The following is a 12,145-nucleotide window of genomic DNA, read 5'->3' on the forward strand; positions in this document are numbered from 1 at the left end:
TTCAAAATTGGCTGATGTTAACTCTTTATAGGAAATGTATTTACATATATTGGTATACCAAGTTCCATTCTCAAAGTCCCTAAAGGAAAATTAAAATTCATAAAAAGATACAGCTTCATCCATTTAACCTAGCAAAGAGAAGTAGCTCATTAAAATGACTGTGTCCCCTTCCAATCACGATATGGTGAAATCCACCAGCCCCCCTGACACAGGACACACACACAGCCTTGTTTTCAAATGTGAAAGGAAGCTCACGATCATGAGACATTGAGGAAAGCTTCCATCATGAAAGAGAGAATCCATAACGAAGAAACAGAAAAAAAAAAAGAGATGTGGAAGAAACAGACAATTCAGGGACAGGAAAAAAATCCCCCAAAACTATATTTAATAGTCTTTGAGAGATAAGAGAAGAATTTGCACTCATAAAACAAGAACGGAATGCAATTTGTATAAGATATAATCAGAGCTCACAGAAGAACTCCTGGAAATGAGGAATCTAAGAGTAGAAATAAAATAATCTGTGAAAGGGATAAAATCAAGAAAGTCTCTCATTAAATGGAGCAAAAGAAAATTTGATGGAAAATAGGAGAGGAGCTATATGAAAATTACAGGACCATATGTCTGGCCATATTGAGAGAGATTTTAGAGAGTACTAAAAGAGATTGATAGGAATTAGTGATGGGTACATAGAAAGCAAGGCAAACACAAAAACAAAGCAATTGAACACTGCCTAAATAATGATGATGGTATAAACACTGAAAATTGGTTTCACAAAATAAGTGGGAGGGTGCACGTAAGAGGGAATAACATGAACAAGGAACGTTGCAAGAATTGTGTTTAAAATATGTAAAATGTTATCTTTAATAGAACTGTAGAATTTGCAAACCTTAGTGATTTCTGTGTCTAAATATGATGCTGTGTCTCCTGTGGCCCAGGTTCCAGTATTAGCGATGATCGATTTCATGAAGTAGTCACACACTCCTTTCATGCAGTGACTTAAAGTCACCATCCAAAGTTAGGAACCAATCTTTGGAGAAGAAGGGTTATTTTCCTTTTCAAAAAGCCCTCTACATCATGACAAGATCAAAACGTTGCTTTTCTCAGTGCCATGTGCTGTGTTACAAATGTAATGATATGGTTTTTCCAATATTAAAATATGGTTATGAATTATTGCATTATGAAGCAGATGTAACATATGGTCCTTGGGCTTTTCATTAGTTTCCCACTTCAGCAAACCAGAGTGCCCTTGCATTGCCTTTCCTATGAGTCTGATAAGCTGTGCTTGATTATTTTAGGGTTGGCCTTCAGGATTTGGAACTTCGTTTCTTCATTGGCTTGAGTTGATGAAATATCATTTGATAACTTGACTATGCGTTTGTGTATTGTTGGCATTGATCTCTATATTGTCATTACCAAGGCTCTCTGGGCTAGTCTTCTTGTTATAATTTAGTCTCCACAAAACTGTGGGGTCTCATTTTTGATTAAACATTTCAAAATCAAATGATTTAATCAAATGTAAGAAATGATGAGTTAATGGAATTGATATCTCTTCCATGGAGTCCAATCAAATCTCATCTGTAAAATAAATTAGCAACTGATCATGTCAGAAATTACAAATTCAGTTGCATGGTTTTCTATTTTAATTAAGGAGTTGAAATAACTTTCGATTATGAATCGATTTCCCTCTTTTACAATCGTCTAGGCCGTTAAACATTCTTGACTGGATTTCTCCTAAGATCCAGTGCTCTTCTGAGGCACTTTTGTTCCTTTGAGTGTGTTTGCTCAGACAATACAAAGCCTGAAAAGTTATCATTTCTCTTAAAGTGGAAAGGTGAATTCTAGTGCTGCATCCTCTGACGAGCAAATCATATATGGCAGCCCTAAACCAAATCTAAATTAAACAAATAAAGGAAGCATGCGAGCAAATGAAAACAAAATCTTAAAAATTGGTACCCTATTGAAAACTTTTAGGAAAAAGAAATCAGGAGAGAGCCATGGTTAGATTTGTATTTTAGATGACCCCAGGCAGCAATGTGGCGATAGTAATAACAACAACAATAATAATAATAGCGGCTAACATTTTGAGTGCTTATTATGTGCAAGTCATTGCCCTCAGTTCTTTACACGCATCAACTTTTTAAATTCTCACATGAGGAAGTGCAGTAGTATATCCATTTTACAGATGAGGAAGCCAAGGCACAGATAAGTTAGGTAAATTGGCCAAAATCACCAAGCTGGTAGTAGTGGCAGAATCTGGGATCTGAGCCTCATGGTGTGGCAAGATTAATCAGGAGGCTATTGCAACAATGCACAGAGGAACAGATGAGGGCTTGACGTATGCCTTACCAAGCAGGGGTCAGGTTCATAAAGGAACAGTACTCCAGTGCTGTGGTCATTGTGGGGCCTGCTTAAGACTCAAGTTTTAAATGATAGTTTTCTGAAAATATGCCTTGACATTAGTTCCGTAGTGCCAACCTGGGCATCCCCCCCAGCCGAAAAACAAAAGCTCAATCATAGACTTCTCTGAGTGAAATCCTACGTGGATGTGGTTTTGCTTCTTACCCAAAGAAACATTTACAAATCACTCACTTGATCAAGGCATTAGTATAAATCTGCTAATGGAATCGAGTTTACAAGGCACATTCTACAAAGCTTTGTTCAGATCACACAATTGCATAGATGAAGTGCCAGCTACAAATTCAACTGGAATGTGGCTTAAAGAGCTACACTTTAGGGTGTGAAGACATATTTAGTCGTGTTCATATTGGTTTTGCTCTGATTCCATGCCAATAATGGAGAAATTTGTGACCATTCAGCATCGCTTGATTTTACATTGCCATTACATTTAATGGTTTGATCAAAAGTGCTTGAACTATGATGTCTTTGCTACCAGGAAATTAAATCAAGTTTTAAGTCAATTTTCGTCCTGATAGAGCCAAAACATTTCAAGAGTAAAGACCTTATTTATGACTCACAAAGTTAACAGACCTTTCTAGAGTGGTTCAAAAGTTACTAAAGAGCAGAGAGTTGAATCATTGATAGACTGAAAAGTGGCATTTTTATCGAGGGATTTTCATTTGTTCTTTGTGAGGCAGAGGTTGTGTGAACACCAGATGCCAATCACACAGCACCAGTGGATTTGCAAGATTATAGGACTGGGGGAAAAATGAAGGTTAAGCACAACGTACAATGGAGATTACTTATGGTAATGAATTGTGTAATTTTTCTAGACAGAGTTGGATTAATGTTTATCCTGAAAAGAGATTACAGTGGGTCTGATTCTTGCAGTAAACAGAAATATTAAGCAGATCATTTATGTTCAACATATGAATCGAGAGTCCTAGAGAATATATTATTTATCATATACAAGGGAAAAGAATTAACCTGGTCCCTAACTGTACACATAAGATGCACTGGCGTTTTGTGAGGGAGTGGGGACAGTGTGCTCTGTGCTACAAGGCACAGTGGAGCCTTGAAGAGACAGTCAGGGACGTCGATTATCACAGTCCAGCAGCTGCACCCCCAGTTGTGAAGAGCACCCCTCCTTCTTGTGGCTGTCACAGAAACCAACACTGCCTGCCTCATTAGCATGTCATTTGGACCCTGGTGGAAGCAATGGGGTAGTCCGGGCGGTACCATGTGTCCATACTTTGTACAGCTACAGAGTCTGACCCCCCCTCCCGTGTCTGCTCTTTATTTTCAGAGTGTGGGTGGGGTGGGTTCTGCTTGTCCTTATGGCGAATCTCAGCGGTTTCTCCACTCACCCGCCTTAGGAATGTTACACTCATTTTTAGAATCAGCCTTTGATTCATTTGTAGAGTGTATTTTTTGCCATCAACTACTTTTTGTAAGATAGTGCCTTCTGTACATGGCTTTCATTTTAACACTAAAATAGCATTTTTTAAAAAATTTTCAAAAGCAACAATGCACCGAGAAGGGCACACCACTTCTGTGAGATTCCTTCCAAAAATGTTACAACCTCAATCCAATCATGAGAAAACATCAGACAACCCAAACTGAAGGATATTCTACAAAATACAAGTATTCTTCAAAAACGGTATGTTCGTGTCATGCAAATTAGAAGATGCCAATGACCAAATCTTTGTAATTCCTGTAATCTCAACTCCCATAAATAATGACCATTAACATCTTAAAATATACCAGACCTTTCTCTTCCCATTGATAGCCCTTTGTATTTTTAAAAAAATAATATGCTGTTGTGCCTGTGGTTACTTACCTGCTTTATTCACCTAAGGTATATTGTGAACAAATTTCTTTAAAAAGTCAATGTTGATGCACTCTGTGAGGTGAGTGTCATTCAGCACCCCATGGTGTCTCTAGCTGTGGATGATGACTCAGGGCAGACAATCTTCACAGCCTTCACATTGTGCCATTGCTTCTTCCCACCGCTCTTCATGCTGTGGAGCCCATGGACACCATCAACTCAGTCCACAGGGGTCCTTGTAGTCAGGGGTGGCTCTGTGTAACGCTTTAGTTGCTCATTTCATGAGCCCAGTCATCCATGGAACTTTCATGATTTTCTCTAAAGTGCCTCTCTTGCTGGAATTGAGGATGAGCTATTTCTTGAGCAGGTTTTCACACTCTGTGGACAAGTAGAAGGAAATTTGGTATATTCCACTCTGTACCCGTTCCCCCTGCTCCTTGAAGTTCTGTCCATCAAAAGGCAGGGATCTGTTGACCAGCATATAAAAGATGACTCTCAGGCTCCACACGTCCATCATAAGGCCGTCTGACTTTTGGCCCTGGTGAGAGTTCCAGGTGAATTCATTGGAGAAGCCAAAGTCTGCAACTTTGATGTTCTAGTCAGCATCCAAGAGCAGGCTTTCTGCCTTTAGTTATACGGACATACACTTCTGCTTGCAGTAGTGTACAGGGGATACCCTCTGCCAGAGTTAGCCTGGGGCCTCTGTCTCTTTCATGCTGCCATTATCCATCAGGTAATCGAACACCTCTTCTCCACTAGCATACTCCATGACAAGGTAGAGTGTTTCCTCGGTCTCCATCACTTCAAAGAATTTCACAATTTTGGGGTGATCCAAGCCTTCATTATTTTGACTTCCTGGAGTAGTCTCTGAAGCCTGGAGGAGTTCTGCAGATTATTGTTAATGATCTTTACAGCCACTTCTTTCCCAGTCAGGATGTGCCCAGGTAGAGGTATCCTTGCCAATGGTCATTGCCAATATGGGTCTCCTCCTTAGCAGAGATGGACGGGAGGCCCCACGGCATGTTGCACTTACTGATGGGCTTGAAGGCAAGGTGTTCCAAGCTCAGCTTAAAATTGAGGAAAGCTGGTGAGAAACTTGATCCAAATCACCTCAAAAGAAAATCACTTCCAAAGCCCACCTGAAAAACCAGTTTTTCTAATGGAATCAAAACAGTGTCAGACAAAAATAAACAAAAACAAATATTAACAAACTAAATTTTAAAAAGAAAAAATGAATAAAGAAAAAATGAGAAGAATAAAGAAAAATGAGAAAAATAAATAAAATAAAGAAAAATTTTAAAAAGATTAAAAAGAGTAAAGAAAAAATGAAAAAAATGAATGACAAATAAAATAGATAAAAACCCCACAATGCCAAGGAAGAAAGTAACTTTGGCTGAAATACTTCCCAGGGTCACTGACAACCAACTTGCTGAGCTAAAAAGTACAGAAATCTGGGGCTGGCCCCGTGGCGGAGTGGTTGAGTTCGCACGCTCCGCTGCAGGCGGCCCAGTGTTTCGTTGGTTCGAATCCTGGGCGCGGACATGGCACTGCTCGTCAGGCCACGCTGAGGCAGCGTCCCACATGCCACAACTAGAAGGACCCACAACAAAGAATATACAGCTATGTACGGGGGGGCTTTGGGGAGAAAAAGGAAAAAAATAAAATCTTTAAAAAAAAAAAAAGTACAGAAATCTCAGTCCATCCAGAGTCTTAAATAGGTGCTTGGAATTTCATACCAATGGCTCCATATGGGTTCATAGCAAGAAATGACTGAAGGAGTGGGGAAACCACATGTGTACAGTGATGGATGGCATCTAGACTTTTGCTGATGAACACAATGCAGCCTATACAGAAGTCAAAATATAATGATGTGCATCTGAAATTTATATAATGTTATAAACCAATGTGACCTCAATTGAACAAAAAAAAAGAAGAAATGGACCTATCATGGCTGGAGATAATTCACAGCTGATATTTTCACTTTTGGGTTTCTAGAACCCTTTACTTAAAAAAGCAAATACTGGAGCATTTGCACCACTTTACACACTGACCAATACTAATGCATAGAATTGCCTGTCTTTTAAAAAACCTCTTTAACTTTTTGGAAAAATGGAAACTTCTATATCAGTTTCCTGCTTAAAATCTTATATATGTAAATACAAATCTATACATATCTATAAATCATATATATATATGTATGCTTTATTTTATAGGGCGATTTGAGAATTACAGAAAAATTGAGAGGAAATTGCAGAGCGTTCCCCCATACCCCCTCCCCACCCTATCGTTGCCTCAATTTTCCCTATTATTAACATCTTGCATTAGTGTGTTATATTTGTTAGAATTGAGCCAACACTGATGCATTGCAGCTAACTAAAGTCCTAAAGTTTACATCAGGGTTCACTCTTTGTGTTGTACATTATATGAGTTTTGACAAATGTATGAATGACGTGTATCCACCATTACAGTAACGTACAGAATAGTTTCACCGCCGTAAAAATCTTCTGTTCTCCACCTCTTCATCCCCCTGCCCTCTAAACAACTGGCAGCTACTGACCTTTTAATAATCTCCATAGTTTTGCCTTTTCCAAAATGTCACGTAGTTGTAATCATATAGTATGTAGCCCTTTCAGATTGGCTGCTTTCACTTAGCAATGTGTAGTTAAGGTTCCTCCAAGTCTATTTGTGGCATGATAGCTCATTTCTTTTTATAGCTAAATAATATTCCACTATATGGATTTACCACAGTTTATTTATCCATTCCCCAGTTGAAGGACATCTTGATTTTTCTTAAGTTCAGGAAATTATGAATAAATCTGCTGTAAAGATTCGTGTGCAGGTTTTTGTGTAGACACAAATTTTCAACTCATTTGGGTAAATACCAAAGACCAAAATTGCTGATTCATACAGTATGTTTAGTTTTTCAAGAAACTGCCTAACTGTCTTCCAAAGTGGCTGTACCATTTTGCATTCCCACCAGCAATGAGAGTTCCTGTTGCTCCACATCCTTGCTAGCATTTGGGGCTGTCAATGTTTTGAGTTTAGCCATTCTAATAGGTGTGTAGTGGTATCGCATTGTTGTTTTAACTTGCAATTCCCTGATAACATATGAATTGGAGCATCCTTTCATATACTTATTTTCCATCTGTATATCTTCCTATGTGAGGTGTCTGTTCAAATTAGCCATTTTTGATTTTTTTTTTTGCTGGAAAAGATTCATCCTGAGCTAACATATGTTGCCAATCTTCCTCTTTCCTCCACCCCTCAAAACCCCAGTGCATAGTTGTATATTCTAGTTGTAAGTCCTTCTAGTTCTTCTATGTGAGCCACCACCACAGCATCGCAACTGACAGATGAGTGGTGTGGTTCCATGATGGAGAATCAAACTCGGGCCAGTGAAGCAGTGAGAGTGCTGAACTTTAACTACTATGCCGTCAGGGCTGGCTCTTAATTTTTTTTTCTTACTGTTGAGTTTTAAGAGTTCTTTGTGTGTTGGATACTAGTCCTTTATCACATATGTGTTTTGCAAAGATTTTTCTCCCAGTTTGCAGCTTTGATTTTCATTCTCTTAACAGTGTATTTTGTGGAGCAGAAGTTTAATTCTAATGCGTTTTTTTCTTTCATGGATTGTAGCTTTAATGTTTTATCCAAATTGTCATCACCAACCCCATAGGTTTTTTCCCTATGTTATCTGCTAAGACTTGTTTATAGTTTTTGCATTTGACAGTTAGGTCTCTGATCCATTTTGAGTTAATTTTTGTGAAAGGTATAAGAACTGTATCTAGATTCATATTTTTACAAGTAGATGTTCAGTTGTTCTAGCATTATTTGTTGAAAAGATCATCCTTGTTCCAATGAAAAGAATATCTTTAAGCACCTTTGTGAAAGATCAATTGACTATATTTGTGTGGGTCTATTTCTGGGCTCTCTCTTGTGTACCATTGACTATTTGTCTATTCTTTCACCAATACCACGCTGTCTTAGTTAGCGTAGCTTTATAGTAAGTCATAAAGTCAGGTAGTGTCAGTCTTCAACTTTGTTCTCCCCCTTCAATAATATGTTGGCTATTCTGGGTCTTTGCCCTGTCCATATAAACTTTACAATCAGTATGTCAGTGTCCACAAAATAAATTTCTGGGGTTTTGATTGTGATTGCATTGAATGCATAGATCAAGTTGAGAACTGACAGCTTGACAATATTGAATCCTCTTATCCATGTACATAGAATATTTCTCTATTTATTTAGATCTTCTTTGATTTCTTCATCACAGTTTTATAATTTTCTTTGTATAGATTTTGTACATATTTTGTTAGATTTGTACCTGTTTCATTTTTATGGGTGCCAATATAAATGGTATTATGTTTTTTATTTCAGATTCCACTTGTTCATTGCTGGCATACAGGAAAGCGATTTACTTTTGTGTATTAACCTTGTATCTTTCTACCTTGCTATAATTGCTTATTAGTTCCAGGAGGGTTTTTTTCATTTTGATTCTTTGCAATGGTCTATATAGATAATCATGTCATCTGCAAACAAAGACAGTTTTAATTCTTCCTTCTCAATCTGTATACTTTTTATTTCCTTTTCTTGTGTTATTGCATTAGTGAAGACCTCCAGTGAAGGAGGCATCTTTGCCTTGTTCCAAATCTTAGGAGGAAAGTTTCTAGTTTCTCACTCTTAAGTATGATGTTAGCTGTAGGGTATTTATAGATGTTCTTTATCAAGTTGAGGAAATTCCTGTCTATTCCTAGTTTGCTGAGAGTTTTATCAAGAATAGGTCTTGGATTTTGTCATATGTTTATTCTGTATCTATTGATGTGATCAAATGATTTTTCTTTATTTCTTCGAGGTAATGGATTACATTAATTACATTAATTTTCAGATGTTCAGCCAGCTTTGCATACCTAGAATAAATTCCACTTGCTCATGATAGAATTCTTTCTAAACATTGTTGGATTCAATTTGCTGTTATTTTGTTGAGGATTTTTACCTATGTTTATGATAGATATCTGTAATTTTCCTTTTTGTGCCTTTGTCTGGTTTCGGTATTAGGGTATTACTGAGTTAGGAAGTGTTCTCTCTGCTTCTATTTTCTGGAATAGAATATAGAGAATTAGTATCATTTCTTCCTTAAATGTTTGATAAAATTCACCAATGAGATCATCTGGACCTGGTGCCTTCTCCTTTGGAAGATTATAAATTATTGATTCAGTTTCTTCAGTAGATACATGCCTACACAGATTATCTGACACTGCTGGGAGTTTTTATACCACGAGTTAGACCTTGTTTAGTCTCTAGCAATTAGTCAGTTACCCTTTAAGAGTTCCTACCACTTGACGGCTGTAGCAGCAGTGTCTGTTCCGAGTAAGCTATGTAATTCATTCTGTATTCACCTGTCTCGCTAGCTTTCAGGGCATCAGTTTGCCCTGTGACATCAATTCTCTGATGAATCTAAGAAGAGTTGTTGATTTGCAGTTTGTTCAGCTTTTTTCTTGTAGTGAAGATGGGAGTAATGTCTTCCAAACTCCTTAGATGTCAGACCAGAAACTGAAAGTCCTAGATTGAAATTTTGTTAGTTTTTTCCCTTAGTTTTTGTTAAATGGCTGATAATTGGCTAACAATTAATTAATGACTAACTAGAATGGTAAAATCAGACACTATCTGTAAACATATCTAGATTTGCTGGTATGTCAAGATTCAGCTATGTCCTCCTCTCGCTCCTCCTCTTTTGGGATCTCATCCATAGCCCTGCAGTGAGGCCCCCTCTCCCCAGTAACCTGAAAAGCATGTTGATTCTCAATTATTAAGAGTTGTGGGAACATTTTTAGGTATTCTTGTGCCTGCATTGGAGCCAAGGAAGTGTGGGAGAATAGAGAATGTTTCAAGAATACAATTTTAAGAATCACTTTGAGGCAAATTACATTTTCCAATTAAGTAGCTTCCAAAGTAAGTCAAGGAAAGGTAAAATAGAACAAGTTCAACAGTTTCTTGCTCAACAAGAAAGTTTGTTCAAAAGGTCAGTATTATAATCAGGTACTGCAATGCACATCAGTTACATAGTTTCTGAAATTTTAACCACATATGGAAAAAAGAAAATCTTTACTTAATAGGAAAAATAAAAAATTGTTAAGGCACTGCTACAGATATTAGGTGACCTGATACGAATACATGATGTCTTTAAACACTTTTAGTCAACACATAATTTTATTTTCTCTGAATTGAGGTACACGTGTAAAGGTTGCTCACTACTTAGTCAGGAGGCTGTTGCAATAACTCGGACTGCTAGCCTGGCGTGATCACAGGAAAAATGGAAAAGAAGAAATTACTTTGACAAGTATAGATTGCTGTGGACAGTGCTGGGCTTTAAATGTCTAGGGGAACAATGTGTGATAGGTCACTAGCCAAATCTTTTACCTATTTATTTAACTAAAAGTATAGCATAATGACAAACTTCAAATAGCATTAGAAACCAAGTATTCTATATTGGTTCACTCTTTTAAATTTTATATGCTTCTTTTTAACCAAAGGAAAATGTCTTAAATGTCTTTTGTATTTTATAGGTATTTTATTTATTAAGATTGTTCTCCACTGTTTCCTTCCAGATAAATTTGGACTGTATTTGACACTTTGCATAAACTTCAAGATGTGTCCTTGTAGTCCTTTAAATAGTAAAAAGAATATTTGAGGAAGTGTATATTGTTTGAGTGAGAATAAGAGGGGGAATAGATCATAGTTTTTTTTTGCTTTTTTTTTTCCAGTTATCCGCCATTTCTTCAGGATCTGTTCTTGCTGAGTTTTGGAACTTCACCATCCCACAAGCATTAAGCATCCTATCCCCTCACTGAGCAGTGCACAGTGGTCTTTCATTTTCAAAGTCACAGAGCATGAGAGAGACAAATAGCAGTATTTGCACTGTGTCAGGTGTCAGCAGGCCTTTGTGGATCATTATGGTGGCATCTTTCCTCCCTAAGTAATTTTTACAAATACACTGATGAAGACAGATTTCTGTTACCTGTCTTTGATGGGTCATAATTTGAACTAGGACTATATTTTTTTCTGAAAATATGCGTAGTTGTGACGTGGTATTTAATAGTTTTAAGCTTATGGCTGCCAAAATGAGCAAAGCTGTAAGAAATGATAACCCTCTCATCTTGGTAACAATAAAATGACTTCCTAATGTGAATTTGCCTAACTCTGAATGCTAAGTTAATATTCCCTCTGGATTTCTCAGCTCCAACCTTCCTCCTCTCCCCCCTGGAAACTCCATGAAGAATGACAGCTTTCAACCAAATGAGAGAGCATAGAGGATGAAATTAGTTTCATTAAATTAGAATATGACAAAAATTCTTTCAAACTCTTTGTCACAATGCAGTGTTCAAACAACCATTGAACAAAACAGAGTAAAAGTAGACCAAGGGAGAGGGTTAATGTTTTGAAAGGAAATTTTGTGAACTAGATCCCTTGCCAGTTTTGAAAGGATCATTCGTTGGTAGAACAGGGCACAGCAGTTTCTAACTTGGGGATGCTACTCCACAGACATATGTACAGTCTCTTCCTGTTTAATCTTTGGATATAAAATTGACCATTACAATATTTTCTTGGTACAGTATTTTCTTATATTTCTCAAAAAAGCACGTCACTCTTGCTAAAGGTTGCGTTCAAGAAAGTAATTGGGAAAAGGCTGAAGAATAAGATGCACCTTTCTCTGCCCCGTTTCCTGTCTTCCTATTTTGAAGTATAAGGAATTAAACAATAGCATACATTTTGTAAATTAGTATAAAAATAAATTGTCCTCCTCTAAAAACAGAAAGCCAAGTTTTGATACCTATTTCCTTTATTTATATCACATCTCGGATGTATTTTGTTTGGTTTATCTTTTGACCCCGAAAGATCTGGTGTTTATTTTTTAAGTTTAATTCT

General features: G+C 37.2%; 1 protein-coding gene across 1 annotated transcript in view; it reads left to right on the forward strand.

The window, feature by feature from the left end:
* CYP7B1 (cytochrome P450 family 7 subfamily B member 1) overlaps nucleotides 1-12,145 on the forward strand; it is a 175,474-nt gene that overhangs the window by 129,574 nt on the left and 33,755 nt on the right. The gene's annotated exons all lie outside the window — the stretch shown is intronic.

Source organism: Equus przewalskii, chromosome 8 (genome assembly GCF_037783145.1).
Source record: "Equus przewalskii isolate Varuska chromosome 8, EquPr2, whole genome shotgun sequence".
NCBI classification, from domain to species: domain Eukaryota; kingdom Metazoa; phylum Chordata; class Mammalia; order Perissodactyla; family Equidae; genus Equus; species Equus przewalskii.